A 15,271-nucleotide genomic window follows, 5' to 3' on the forward strand; every position below is an offset into this window, starting at 1 on the left:
TAAGAATCAAAGTAGACATCATTAAACATCTATAAGAATTGTAGCCCTACAGGTGAAAAAAAAAAATGCATGACAAAAGTCCAGACCAAGATCAAGCAGTAAAGGATTTAAATCTGATCAAGTGGTGAAACTAGATGGGAATTACAAACTTACATCAGATTTGATAAATAACTAATGTGTGATTTGAGTTCAGCAGATGTGGGCTATGCAATCACTATGTTTGAAGACCACCAACTAGTCTATAAGTGTAGCACATTTTTCTTGGAATAGTTTAATTTGTATGGTGAACACCTTACCCTCAATGGGCTTTAAAATTAAATATAGCTGTAGTTATCAGACTTCAGCATGCATCAGAATGACCGACAGCTCTTATTAAAACACAAGTTGCTGAGTCTCAAGACAATTTCAAATTCAGGAGGTCTTGGGTAGTGCCTGACAATTCACATTTCCAACAAGCTCCTAGGTGATACTGATGCTTCTGGTTCTGGGACCATATTTTAAGAACTAAAAAAACAGAAATGGAAGTGAAAACAAAACTAGTAATATTAATATTTTGTGTTATATTTGGGAATAATCTTTAATTTTATCATCTTAAAGAGAATTTAGAATATTAGAGGATCTAAACATCAATGTTATGCTTCCAATTTAAATATGCAATTGAGTTCCTGATTTAGACTTAGAGTTTTAGGTTGAGAAGTACAAGAGTGTTTGACCAGGTGTGAAAACAGTATTAGAATATTTAAGAGATTTAAAATTGTTATAATCCAATTACTAAGATACATCTACATTTAACTCATGCAATTTGCAAAATGTGTCTTGGCACTTGGGAAGGTTTGCTTGTTAGACAAAGTACTTAAAGACAAAACCAAATATACTAAATGTGTACATGCAGTTTAAGTCCTTAAGGGAATTTAATTAACCAAATTGTAAAATCTCCCTTAAAAGCAATGTTAGAATTTACTATACTAATAACCATATTAATAAGTAAAATGATAAGATTAGTAATTTGGACTTCAAAGGATAAAAAGGGGCTAGATTTACTTGAAATATTAGTGAAATAAGTAACAGTCTTTTAAAAAGCAGCTTCTGGATAATATTTTCTGTGTACAAAAGCCACTGTTGAAGATGTCACACCAAATTACATGGGAGATTCTTTGGTGCTCTTGTCCACTTCCCCTCTTCCAATACTCTTCATGGAGTTGAGGGGAACATGTGTCCGAATGCCTGCACACAGCTGCTTCTAACATTTTCCAGCTAGCTGCTTCCTGCTCCCCCATTCAGGCATCAGAGAGAAGTACTCATTCCGCTGGTTACGTTGCCTGTTGGTCTTCTCCTCCTCACACCTGATACCCTATGAGGAGCTGGGATACTGGCCAGTGTGGATCTCTGTTTGCTGCTCTGCGTCTAACAGTGTTAGCTCCAGCAGGGGCAACTCATAGTTTTAAAATCTGAGTTAGGGAAAAGTTGAAGTGTCAAGACTCTGCAGGGTAGTATCACACACTACCACTCTGTCCTGTAAGCATAATTAGTAGGTCCCACGTTTCCTTGGCTTATAATACCAATGATATATTCATATTAGTCCTTCAAAATCTCATGTTTCCCTGTCCTCTCCTTGTCTGGCAGAAATTCCAGTATTTTCTTAACGTTTTCATTTTCAACTATTTCTGAGAATCCATGCCTATAAATCATTCTTAATGAATCTCAGTGCTCATTGGGAGAGTAGGAATTTAGGTGCTGACCTTGAGGTTGGGCTTCCAAACAATAGTACCAGTGAGAATTGCCAAATTGCCACTTGACCCAGAGGAATGACTGCATGTTCAGTATCGCCAGATAGGGGCATCTGTTGTATTATTCTTTGCTGAGTGGTTCTTATACAATTCAGTATACAGTTATTTTATTCATCTTTGTGCAAAATTCATTCTCTGACTGAAGCTCTAGACCATTCACGTGGAAGTATTTTCTAATGAATGCTGATTATTGTATAGATTTTACATCAAGTGGAAAACACACTGTAACATGTTGGTAGACAAAAAAAAAAAAAATAATGCATATATAACTGCGGAAGCTTTCTCTAATCAATACTGTGTTTTTGCACAATCCCTGACCAGCCACAATTCATTTTGTGAATTGAATTAGCTATTTACTACTGTCCCTCTCCCCAACTGATGTTTCTCTTTCCTTGCTAACAGGCAAACTTCATGGTAAAAATGTTTGTGTTTTTAATTTTCCTAAAATGGAAACTCTGTTTGGGAAGGGATTTTGTCTATTTTGTTCATACATGGGTTTTTTGTATATTTTTTATTGGAGTTCGATTTGCCAACATATAGCATAACACCCAGTGCTCATCCGGTCAATTGCCCCCCTCAGTGCCTGTCACCCGGTCGCCCCATCCCCCCACCCGCCTCCCGTTCCACTACCCCCTTGTTCGTGCATATTTCTTGTGTCTAGAAGAGAACCAGGTGCTCAAAAACACATATAATTGAGTCGATCCCCTTCATCTGCTGTCTAGCCCCACTACCAGTGCCTTAGTGCCATTACAGTCTCTTACAGGGGTCAGCAAATGGCTACCTGTGGCTCAGATCCAGCCTGCTGCTTGATTCTGTGAATAAAGTTGCACTGAAAGCCACACCCATTTGTTTACATGGGATTTATGCTGCTTTCACACTTCGACAGCAGAGCTGAATCTTTGTGACAAAGACACTGTCTAGACTACGAAACCTAAAATATTTGCTCATTTTTATGGAAAATGTTTGCCAAACACCTATCAATTGCAACATTTAGAAGTCATCTTTTCGCCCAGCACCATCACCTCTTACACACCCATACCCCAGGTGTCTTCTTCACTGGCTCCAAAGAAATCATTCTAAAATACACATATGAATTTGTCAGTTATCTGACTCATTCCCTGAAATATTCATCAGCTGACTTCTTTTTGATTGTGCATGTAATGTTTTAATCTTCAAGTAAGAAAACCTTTCATAATGAAGCTTCAAGCCTTATACATCCATAAATACATATCTCCAATCTTATTGTAATTCTACATTCTTTCTGTGTAGAAACTCTTGAGCTGGCACTGCTAGAAAGGATTAAAAGAATAAATAGTAAAGGGCAACAAGAGAGTTTCTGGATATAAGGAGCAGCAGAGTGGGAAGGATACCCAAATGAGATATCCCTGGATATCCATGGAGGTCTATGTATTGAGATCTTGTGCATTCATATAGTAAAAAGGATCTTAATAGCTCAACTAGGATTGTCACCTGATCTGTTACCCCAGCTTCCTCTACTTATTCACTACAATTTTGATCCCATGTGGTAGGCAGATTTTAAAATGATGCCTCAAATACTCATTCTTTGATGTCTACACCTTTTATAATCCTCTGCCTTTAAGTGTGAATGGAGCTTATAAATATGATGTGATAGTCAGTCCCTTGACTAAATTATGCTATATAGCAAATGGTGGTGAAATAGTCATTTTGTGGTTACTTTCAATTTTAAGACTCCTTCTAGCAGGCTGGAGAAAGATTGGAAGTATGAGAACACCTAAGAAGGAGGTCCTGCAACAAAGACCTGAGATTGTCTTCCAGGAGCTGAAAGTGGTCCTTGGAGAGCCAGTAAGACAACAAGGCCCTCAGTCACATAACGGCAAGGAAATCAATTCTGTCAAGAAACCAAGGGAGCTCAGAAGTCTATCTTTCCCAAGCTGAGCCTCCAGATGAGGATGCAGAAGGCCAACACAGTCATTTCATACTTGTGAGATCTTGAGCAGAGGACACTGCTAAAACATGCCAGAAGCCTGACTCAGTGAACCTATGAAATAAGAAATTTCTGTTGTTCTAAGCCTTTAAGTTTGCGGTAATTTGTTATGCAGCAATAAAAAACTAATACATCATTATTAATAGAAAAAAGAATTATTTAAAGTTTTGCTAAGGGTTGAAAAGACATTTGTTTGAATGACAGTGCCTATCTTTTGATCATTGCAATTAGAACATTCAATGTACCGTCTTCAGGTTCTCAAGTGTCAGACCCTTTATGATGATAATATCCCAAGAGAGAAGTTCATAGTCTCTATGAGTAAAGTGGTCAACTGGTATTTTGAGCCAAGGAAGTGAGGATAGATTAGCATTTATTTGTGCAGGTTGGATTAAACAGCTTTACATTCTTGAGTTCAAGTTTTCTTCAAAGTTAACTGAACGATTGGGTAAGTGGTTCGAATATTTGTAAGAGCCCAATTTAAATTATTGTACTGCCAAGGTATTAAAAATGGTATTAGGGCAAATGGTAAAATCTAGAAAGGGAAGAAAAGCCTGACCTTGAAGTGTAAACTTAGAGGCTATTGTACCAGTCAGGAAAATATATGTTATATTGTAGTAGCATACAATCTTTGATTCATATTTTACAAAAATAAAAGTTTAATTCTTGCTCAAATTATATGTCCATCATTGTTTGGCTAGAGCTCCGCTCTATTTTCACATTTTCTGAGGCATGAAAGCAAATGTGGCAAATCATGCACTGGCAGTCAAAGCTTCTGTTCGTGTTTCGTTGGTTAAAACAAGTCATGTGCCCTGCATTAGTCAGGGTTCTTAAAAAAACAGAACCAGCTGGGTGTGTGCATGTGTGTGTAGAGAAAGATTTATTTTAAGAAATTGGCTCACACCATTGTGGAGACTGGCAAGTCCAAAATCTGCAAGGTAGGCTGGCAGGCTAGAAAGACTTGATGTTGCAACTCGAGTCTGCTAGCATAATTCCCTCTTTCTCGGGGAAGTCAGTCTTTTCTCTTAAGACCTTCAGTTGTTTGGACAAGTCCCACCACATTATGCAGGATAGTCTACTTTACTCAAAGTCTACTGATTTAAATGGTAATTTCATCTGAAAAATATCTTCCCAGAAATATCTAGAATAGTGTTTGGCCAAACACTTGGCTAAATACAAGACCTAACTAAGTGGACACATGAAATTAACCACCACATGGCCCCCATACCTAACTTCTAAGGAGGTAAGGATCTACAATTCTAACACAAGTTTGGTATGAAAGGAGCCAGAAACATATGGTGAACAGCACTGAAAAAAAATGCAACCAATCAAAGAATCTAGAGACCTATTTTGCCATGTATCTATTTCTCTGAGCAGAACAATAAACTAGACACTGAGGAGTCAGCCATTGGGACTAAAAGTAAATTAAGATTAAATGTCTAGTGAGAAGTTGGAGAGACTTTGGCATATGTGTATATACCAACTGTAGGGAAGATGCAGCTCTGAACGTCATGATTACCTGGCAGAGGCTTGCTTGAAGACCTCAAGAAGGTGATTTAATTGAGGAGAAAGAGGGCAGAGAAATTGGGATTCAGAAGGACATGGAATATTTACTCTTGGAAACTCACCGGGTATGCCTATTTTCATAGCTCTTGCTAAATTGATGAAACCTTGTCAACATCTTTCCCTAAGAAATTATAAAGATTTTTAATTGAAGAGGTTAGTCTGCTTTGAGATGAGAATAAATGCCCTCTTACACTTCTGTTTTACAGGAGGAAAATTATGTCCTAGGTCTTAAAATATCAAAGGCTGGTTTGCTTTTTTGGTTGTTTGATTTCTTTTTCTTAGTGAAAAGTTTGAAGATGATAAATTTAAACACTTCAAAAATCTCACAGCTTTTTAAAAGCTGAAAGACAAAATTTATACAATACTAACAAATTAGGTTACTTGTAAAATTTATAAAAAGTACTATAATAGTGTTTAAGTTATCTCATGGTAAAAATATAGCATATATCTAATTTATATAATATAAATATATAGAAAATATATGATTAAGTATTTTTAAAATGTATATATTTGAAAAGGTAAAGGTAGATTCACAATCATAGCTCTCTCATTTTGCTGGAAGACATAGGGCTTGGAAATTATGATTTTTCCATTTCAAAGTAGTTTTAAAATAACTATATTTTATACCGATTATTGATGTACTGAAAACAACATAACTATCTTTTCCTCAACAAAATCTGAAAGTGAAAAGGCACAGACACAAACCCTAGTCATAAAAAAAAAATAATAATCTCTGCAATGTCTCACAGCTGGGAGTCATATTGCATTGAGTGAGGTCATACTCTACCATAAATTTTAAAAATTCATTATTTTCTTCAAGGAGATCATGCGGTTTGGAAAAAAAGGATTTGATTGCAAGATCCCTATTACAAAGCTTTTTTTGAGTTTCAAACCCAAAGAGATATATTAGGGAAACCCACAGAATTGCCAGTAGAAATGTCTTGCAATCTCTCTTATCTCAGAATATACCTTAAAAGCCTACCCTCGCTGCCTGAACCTGGTCCCAGGAAAAAGTGAACCCTAAATAAAGATGCAATCATCCCCAAAGTAACAGTATATCAACTGAGCTGCCACAGGTTCCACACTCAGGAGTGTAACCACCTCTACAGCATGGGATGAGCTACCATCATCTTGCTCCCAGATTCCTGTAGTTACCTCTTAACTGCAATTCCTGCTGAGATCCTTGTCTCCCTAGAGACAATATGACCAAAAGATCAATTCTCAAGATACCATTCAGAGTGATACTATGAAAGCAAAATAGATCATGTCATTCCTGTGCACAAAACCCTCCAACAGCCCCCCAATTCCCCTCAAAATAAAGGCCTACCTCTTTGAAACCACCTAGAAGATCTTTTATAACCCAACACTCCATAAACCCTCTAGTCCTTCTGCCTAGAATGCTCTTCACCAGGTAGAAGAATGGTAAAAGCCCTCATCAACTTGAGTTCTTTGCTCAAATGTCACCTGCTTCATAAAAAAGCCCCCTCTCATCACCCTATTTAAAATTTTCTCCCAATCCTCACTCTCTTTATTCTCCTTGTTCTGTTCCACTTTTTTTCCTATCATACAATTTGTATCTATACTAACATTTTTCTCTAATACTTTTTTCTATAAAACTTTTCAGTATCTGATGTATAATATTCTTCTTATTATGTTTCTCATCTTCTCCTACCTTCAACCCTTTGCTAGAATGTTAGCACAATGAGGGCAATTGGCCCTATAAGTGATATATACCTATATACTTTTAAGTATATAATACAAAATTATTAACTATAATCACGATGTTGTACAATAGATTCCTAGAACTTATTAATCTTATAACTGGAAGTTTGTATCCTTTGACCAACATCTCCCTATTTCATCAACTCCCAAACCCTGGTAACTGCTACTTCACTCTCTGTAGTAGAGATACAATAAAATTTTAACAAGTGGGGAATATGAGTGAAGGGTATATGGAAGTTCTTTATTTTAAAAAAAATTCTAAATTTTAATTCCAGTATAGTTAACACACAGTGTTATATTAGTTCCAGATGTACAGTTCATTGGTTTGAGAACTCTATATATCACACAGTGCTCATTACAACAAATGCCCTCCTTAATCCCCATCACCTGTTTCACTTACTTGCCATTAATCTCCCCTCTGGTATCCATTAGTTGTTCACTATAGTTAAGAGTCTGTTTTCTGGTTTGTCTCTTTTTTTCTTTGTTCATTTGTTTTGTTTCTTAAATTTCACATGAGTGAAATCATATGGAATTTGTCTTTCTCTGACTTATTTCACTTAGCATTATATCCTCTAGATCCAGCCATGTTGTTGTAAATCCAAGATTTTATTTTTCATGGCTGAGTAATGTTCCATTGTGTGTGTGTATCTTCTTTATCCATTCATCTATTAGATTTAGCATTTTCATATTCTTTGGGTAAATATCCAAAGTGTTTTTATAAGCACTGTTATATAATAAACTTGTGAAGTAAAATTTATTTTACTTTAAGGATTCAGGAACCAAGTCTCAGAAACTGAATTTAAGAAATTTAAGAATAAACAAGCCCCAATATTTTGTTCCCGGTCTAGAGCTCTCTCGAATATACCCTCCACCAGGTGCTGCCATGAAGAAAGTTCTATTTTTACAAGTTGGTTCAGAACCCTTCCACCATCACCAAGGCAAGGAAAATGGATTTCAGGGCCTTCTTTCATCCTTTAAGACCTCCTAATGTTAATTTTTAGTTCATCCTGATGGCATCAAAGAATATAATGTGTTGTAATAGGGGTCCAGTGTAACTGGTGAGCTATGTGATTGGCTCTGGGAGCTTAATTCCCAGTTTGGAGTCAGGTGATGTGAGTGCTGGTTTAGGGTCTGCCTATGTGAACCTGTCCTTCTTTTCAGCTTCTGGCTTGGGCAGCACATTCCCCCACTTTATCTCCTTAACCATCCTGTGCTACTTCCCATGTAAAGTTTCTCCTGGTCAGAGCAAGACAAACTTGAACAAACTATCACAAATAAGAGTATTCCAATTTAAAACTTATGCATCCAATGTGTAACTCAAATATCGACAAAGAACCATAGCTCCCAAATTGGCTGTACTGCACATAAACACTGTACAAATTAGTAACAGAGAACACAGCTTGATGGGTACTTTATATGGAGACGATTACACTGGTATTAGTCAAGTACCAAGTACAGGCGTATAGGAGCCAAGTGAGCCAGTATCCCTCGGAGCATATGATGAACTCTGGAGTGCACCATGTTACCAAGGGCTTAACACGCGTATCTAACAAACTTTCTTAAGGTCAGGTTTTTTCACTGTGGTCTCCGAGGAAATTCCTGGGAGCCCTGTGTGAAGGGCTACTTTTACTCTCCAAGTAAGCCCCGGGCACCACCTTCATTGTTCAAAAGCAAACAACAGTAACATAAAAAGAAAATAACGATAATGACAAAATCCCTAGTGTACAACATGGATCAAAAAAAGTATCAGGACATCAAAGCAAACAAAGCTACATTGCCATAGCCCGTGCTCTGAGGTTTCTAAGGCTTAGCTGTATCAAAGAAAACCTACCTGAACTGGGAGTTGAGTTAGGAGGTGAGAATTCTACTCCTGGCTTTCCAAATAAACCACTAAATGACTTCAGCAGGTCAACAAAACTTGAGAGATCCTTGTTCCTTTAGTATATGATAAGGGGGTTAGATTAAAAGCCCCTTCAAACTCTATAATTTAATTAATCTATGCTCGGGTTAATTCATGGTTAATATTTCCTTGGTAGGACCCTGGAAATTCTAATGAAGATTTTCCATGGATCAGGAATTTTCCATATACTCAAAACCCTGATAATGAGCCCAATGCTAGACCTTAAACTAAATGCTTCCCTACAAGTCATCCCCTCAGTCCTGTGAGGCTAGAGCTTTCTGTTTTAGAGCTGACATGACTATGGCTCAGGAGAAACTTGCCTACAGGGTATGTGGCTCTTTTTGAATACTCCTTATAGCCTTCTTTTTCTTTACTGATTCAGGCATGACTGTCTTTAGACCACATTCAAACAAGAATATGGAGCAGAGTTGTTTTTTGCTGTTGTTGTTGTTGTTATGGCAGGTGCTTTTAGTTACACCACTTCGCTTTTAAAAACTCATCTCTTTGTACATATGGATAAAGGGAATAATTGAAATTTACAGCCTTGAAGGCATAAAACTTAAAGTTTTAGCTACTATTTAAAAGTTGTGCTGAGTGACTTTTTTATTCGCACAAGTAAAAATAAACATTTTTCTGCATCTTAAACAGCTCTGAACATCTCAGAGGCTGAAAATAAATTCACTGGGTTGCTAATAATGCATAAATTTACCACTAATACTTGATGTCTACTCTTCTAAAGAGAAAGAAAATACACTGATACCTTAAGCAGTGAAAATAAAACCCCTTTATAACAAAGTTAGTCAAATGAAATAAAAACAAAGCAGCAGACAGAAATCCAATAATTAGAAGCCCAGCTGCCAGGACACTGAGCAAGGAATGGAGGTACATCTTAAATGAAAGTACCCATTGGTAGCAAATTGACTAGGCACCTAACGCGTAACCTAGTTATGTGTGCGTACATGTTTGTGCGTGTTTGTGTGTATTGTGCTTGCTGCGAACTCCTGTCTATTTAAGTTATCATGTCATTAGAAAGGACAAATACCCACCATTTGCTTCAACGTGGATGGAACTGGAGGGTATCATGCTGAGTGAAGTAAGTTGATCGGAGAAGGACAAACATCATATGGTTTCACTCATATTCACGTGGAATATTAGAAATAGTGAAAGGGATTATAGGGGAAAGGAGGGGAACTGAGTAGGAAAAATTGGAGAGGGAGACAAACCATGAGAGACTCCTGACTCTGGGAAATGAACAAGGGGTAGTGGAAGGAGGGGTGGGCGGGGGTTGGGGTGACTGGGTGACGGGCACTGAGGGGGGCACTTGACGGGATGAGCACTGGGTGTTATATCATATGTTGGCAAATTGAACTTCAATAAAAAAAGTTGATCATCATGGGATAAACATAATATTGGATATTATTTAAATCTGCTCAGAAACAGGGATCCCTGGGTGGTGCAGCGGTTTAGCGCCTGCCTTTGGCCCAGGGCGTGATCCTGGAGACCCGGGATCGAATCCCACGTCGGGCTCCCAGTGCATGGAGCCTGCTTCTCCCTCTGCCTGTGTCTCTGCCTCTCTCTCTCTCTCTGTGACTATCCTAAATAAATAAAAATTTTAAAAAAAAAAAAAAAAAGAAATCTGCTCAGAAACAAAAATAACTAAAGGAGATCTTTTATAGAGTCACATCATTCTGTCCTCTCATCATGTCAAAAAAAAAAAAAAGTGGTTCCCTTTTAAGGATTACCTTTCATGTCTTCTCTTCTCAATACACATCTTTACCTTTAGTCTCTGGAATATAGACCCAGAGCCAAATGCTATGAAGTAAGGATCAATACAATCATTTTTCTTTTTTCCTGTCCAAATAATCATTTCTGAGACTGGATTGTTGACAATGAAATGTTTTGGGAGAGAAAGACAGGAGTGTATTTTTAAAAGTTTGCTCAACACTGTAAACCTGAGCTGGTTTCTTGACATGATTACTACTATTATTATCTTATCTAAAGCATTCCAGGCTTGGGTAGGGATGGAAGGCAGAATTTTAGGGGATAGGCAAAGTACATAGCTGTTAGGGGGCCTGAATCTAAACATATGTCCCTAGAGACCTGGCCACTGATACTTGGGGAGAGGAAGTGCCATGTCCAAGGAGAAGTGCAATTATTAAATATATGTGGGGAAGGAATATTGACCTGGCCCCTGAGCCTTGTTAGCATCAATGAATCTAATAGTTTCCAAACTGAAAGTGGAGGCTTCAGCAAATGGGATAAGCATCCCCTTTCCTACTTCTCCTTGGGTACTTTGTCCACCTGAAATGTTCTCCCCTTTCTATTCTTCCAAGCCCATCAAATTCCATATCCACTGCAAAGCCACCTTTGCACATTCCAGCTTCCACTCACATCTCATGACTACAGCTCACCAAATCCCGAGAAACACATTAGCGCTTTACCAACTTGCTTTCACCTTTTATTTTTCTTCATTGCTTTGTCTTATGCTTCTTCTAAAGCTCATTTTGGCTATCTACGTACATGTCCTCTCTTCCTACAGATCATACTTTGACTAGACCCTGTAAAACACTAAACACATACTAGATATTTAGCAATTAATTATTAAGGTGCTATCCAATGGGTTTTAAAGAAAGAACATAGTACTGGAGGGACAACTATATATGCTTCCAACTTTATATTCTGGGGTAAGGAGAATTAGAGTTGCCCTCCCCAGTTCATCAAACATTTCCAACTCTCTGTGCCACCTGACAATTGCTCATTCCCTTTAATGCTGTTTCCCCACTTAACTATAAAAAGAAAGACTTCTAAAAAGAAAAAAAGAAAGACTTACCAATAGACTACCCAACTGCCATAGCCCACCCACTAAGGGTGGCCCCTTCCACCACCCCTTGTTTGTTTCCCAGAGTTTCATTTTCAAGTCAACAGGTTGAAGATGAATTTTCGTCTGCTTACTAAGGGAACAGTTCACTGTTTTGCTGTCATGTCAATTCAGCAGGAAATTCCCCTTCATGCTTAGAAGTTATTCAAATCTCCTAAAAATCTAGCACATGTGGAACCCTGAATACTGAATTTAGAACTTTGAAATAATCAGGAGTTCCTGGGTGGTACAGTTGGCTACACATCTGACTCTTGGTTTCAGCTCCTGTCATGATCCCCGGGGTCCTAGGATTCTGTGTGTCTATTTAGACCTCTGTGTGTCTGCACAGGACCTGCACTCAGCAAGGGGCCAGCTTAGAGATTCTCTCTCCCTCCCTCCCTCTCTCAAATAAATTAAAAAAAAAAAAAAAAGAACTTCAAAATAATCAGGTGAAGCTCCTTTGAAGATAGGATGGTATTTTGACCTTGATTCCTCAGAAAGTAAAATTCCCAGAATCAGGAAATTTTATCATCATATAGAAGTAGCCATTTGCTTTCATATGATAGGATATAAGATAAACATTAAGAGCAGATTTTTTAAGAGTATATTTTAAACAGATTAATTTACTACTGAAAAATTTTTAAAAATACTTAGTGAAGTAGGTAACATGAGCACTGGTGATCAATTTTATGTATTTTATTTATTTTTTGTATAGTTTTTATTGGAGTTGGATTTGCCAACATATAGCATAACACCCCGTGCTCATCCTGTCAAGTGCCCCCACCAGTGCCCGTCACCCAGTCACCCCAACCCCCCGCCCACCTCCCCTTCCACCACCCCTTGTTTGTTTCCCAGAGTTAGGAGTCTCTCATGTTCTGTCTCCCTCCCTGATATTTCCCACTCATTGTCTTTCCTTTCCCCTATAATCCCTTTCACTATTTATTATATTCCACGTATGAGTGAAACCATATGGTGATTGTCCTCCGATTGACCTACTTCACTCAGCGTATCGATTTTATGTTTTTAGTTTGATATGTATGGCTCACTTCTCCTCAGAAATTCTTCAAAGCCTGTGGTCCATTTTTTTTGTGAACTTCACAATACCTGGAGAACTTTAAGACAGGACATCATCATGCCTAAATTTTACACTTAATAACTACTTTTTGAATTGAAGATAAAGAGACCTTGATCTCTTTCCAGTATATTTAAAAATCTGAAACAAATATGCCTTCAAAGCAGAGGTTGCAAGCTAGCAGCCTGTCAGCTAGCTAGTCTGGGTGCAGAAATGTGTCCTTTGGATGAGATATTATGTTTTACATTTTTTGGAGAATTTTCTTTTAAAAACCAAGCGATTTTTACGTAAAGTTCCAGATTCTTGTTTTGCCTTTAAAAACTGGAAGATCTAGCAAGACTAGAATTTAATTCCTTCATGGCAGCAATCTACTGGAGTGGTGTCCCCTTTGAATAGGGACACCCTCTCCAATTTCCTGCCATCTACAGCCCCATTATCCTCACCCAGCCTGTCTCACTCATTTACATTACCTGCCAGATTAAGAATCCTTGCTTCAAAGAATAACTGTAGTTTTTAAAATGCTATGTGCTTTCAAATATTACCCAGAAAGAGCCTACAAGAATGTCGTTTTGCAGAGAAATAGATTGTCTTCAGATTTCATGTGGTCACAGTAATTATTACCTCCTTGTTCAATGACACAATCAGTTCCCCAGTAACAATGATCTCCTAAACAGAGAATCAATGCTATTGGCTATTTTGGAGTGGGGAGGGGAGGAGGAGGAATAAGAATGTGAATAAGGACCACATCACCACCACAAAAGTTGAAATATCTTTTCTACAAAAATGTGCCTGGTAATTTACAAATGAGGAAACAGAAAAAGGGTGTCTTCACCAGTGAGAATGGAGAAAATTAACAAGGCAAGAAACAACAAATGTTGGAGAGGATGCGGAGAAAGGGGAACCCTCCTGCACTGTTGGTGGGAATGTGAACTGGTGCAGCCACCCTGGAACACTGTGTGGAGGTTCCTCAAAGAGTTAAAAATAGACCTGCCCTATGACCCAGCCATTGCACTGCTGGGGATTTACCCCAAAGATTCAGATGCAATGAAACGCCGGGACACCTGCACCCCGATGTTTCTAGCAGCAATGTCCACAATAGCCAAACTGTGGAAGGAGCCTCGGTGTCCATCGAAAGATGAATGGATAAAGAAGCTGTGGTCTATGTATACAATGGGATATTCCTCAGCCATTAGGAACGACAAATACCCACCATTTGCTTCAACGTGGATGGAACTGGAGGGTATTATGCTGAGTGAAGTAAGTCAGTCGGAGAAGGACAAACAGTGTATGTTCTCATTCATTTGGGGAATATAAACAATAGTGAAAGGGAATAAAGGGAAGGGAGAAGAAATGTGTGGGAAATATCAGAAAGGGAGACAGAACATAAAGACTCCTAACTCTGGGAAACGAACGAGGGGTGGTGGAAGGGGAGGAGGGCAGGGGGTGGAGGTGACTGGGTGACGGGCACTGAGGGGGGCACTTGACGGCATGAGCACTGGATGTTATTCTGTATGTTGGTAAATTGAACACCAATAAAAAAATTAATTTATTAAAAAAAAAGAAGAAAAAAGGTGTCTTCTATCTAAATTCTTTCCTAATCTACTCTCCAAGGTTCTCCTGGTAAGAATTCAAAACTTCCCTCCCCATGACCATGTCTTATTTTTTATACTCACCCACATTCACTCTTTTAATCCACTATACCAACTTCAAATACTATAGCCCGTAACAACACATTCTGTATCTCCTTCCCGGTGAGTCTTAATATCCTCTGTCCTACAAAGAAATGCAGTTCATTTGATTTTTCTGCCACTCATCGGGGGCTCATATTAGTTCTGAACACAGTGTTTTGGTAATGTCCTCTTGTTAATACTGTGGCACATCTTACCTGCAATTTAGATGCTTTACTGAACAATCAGGGAACACATTTATTCTTAGAGTATATATATTATCATCACAATTTAGATGAGTCAAATAAAAACAAACTAATTAAGTACTTGAAAAAGAAAATGCACAAAAGCAATGAGAAACCTGAAACATACCATATTTTTCTTTCTTCAACCCCAATATAAGCTGCTTCTTTAGCAATATACTGTTGAGGTTGTTTTAAGGTACCAATTTAGCTCATGCCATGCAACAATTCACAGTCTGATTCAAGATCATGCTTCCATATAGTTAATTTGAGTTAATTTTTTGAACACTCTCAAGACCAATGAAAGAGAATTTCTCATTTAGGAAATAAATTCAGCTGAACAGTTGCTGCATTAAATGTGGATATTTCAGAGTGGCAATATTTGGAATGACTGCATATAACCCTCTTAGGGTTATGGTTAAGTGTGTGTGATTATTACATATTCCTGTAAGCTCAACAAATAGGCTTCTGAATTGTTTCCTTAGCGATGGTTAC

At 38.0% G+C, this 15,271-nt stretch overlaps 2 long non-coding RNA genes across 3 annotated transcripts; both read right to left on the minus strand.

Annotated features, from left to right (window-relative positions):
- Positions 1-699: 699 nt before the first annotated feature.
- On the minus strand, positions 700-15,188 carry LOC140624115 (uncharacterized). Of its 2 annotated transcripts, none has more exons than XR_012023639.1 (3): positions 14,907-15,188; positions 14,541-14,640; positions 700-2,009 (listed from the first exon to the last, which is right to left on the minus strand). It is a non-coding gene; the product is annotated as an uncharacterized lncRNA (long non-coding RNA). The 2 variants fall into 2 exon arrangements; XR_012023640.1 differs by having other exon boundaries at positions 703-1,448.
- LOC140624119 (uncharacterized) lies at positions 3,311-5,438 on the minus strand. The gene is made up of 2 exons (XR_012023644.1): positions 5,379-5,438; positions 3,311-3,807 (listed from the first exon to the last, which is right to left on the minus strand). It is a non-coding gene; the product is annotated as an uncharacterized lncRNA (long non-coding RNA).
- Positions 15,189-15,271: the final 83 nt, after the last annotated feature.

This window comes from Canis lupus, chromosome 34, assembly GCF_048164855.1.
Source record: "Canis lupus baileyi chromosome 34, mCanLup2.hap1, whole genome shotgun sequence".
In the NCBI taxonomy this organism is placed as follows: domain Eukaryota; kingdom Metazoa; phylum Chordata; class Mammalia; order Carnivora; family Canidae; genus Canis; species Canis lupus.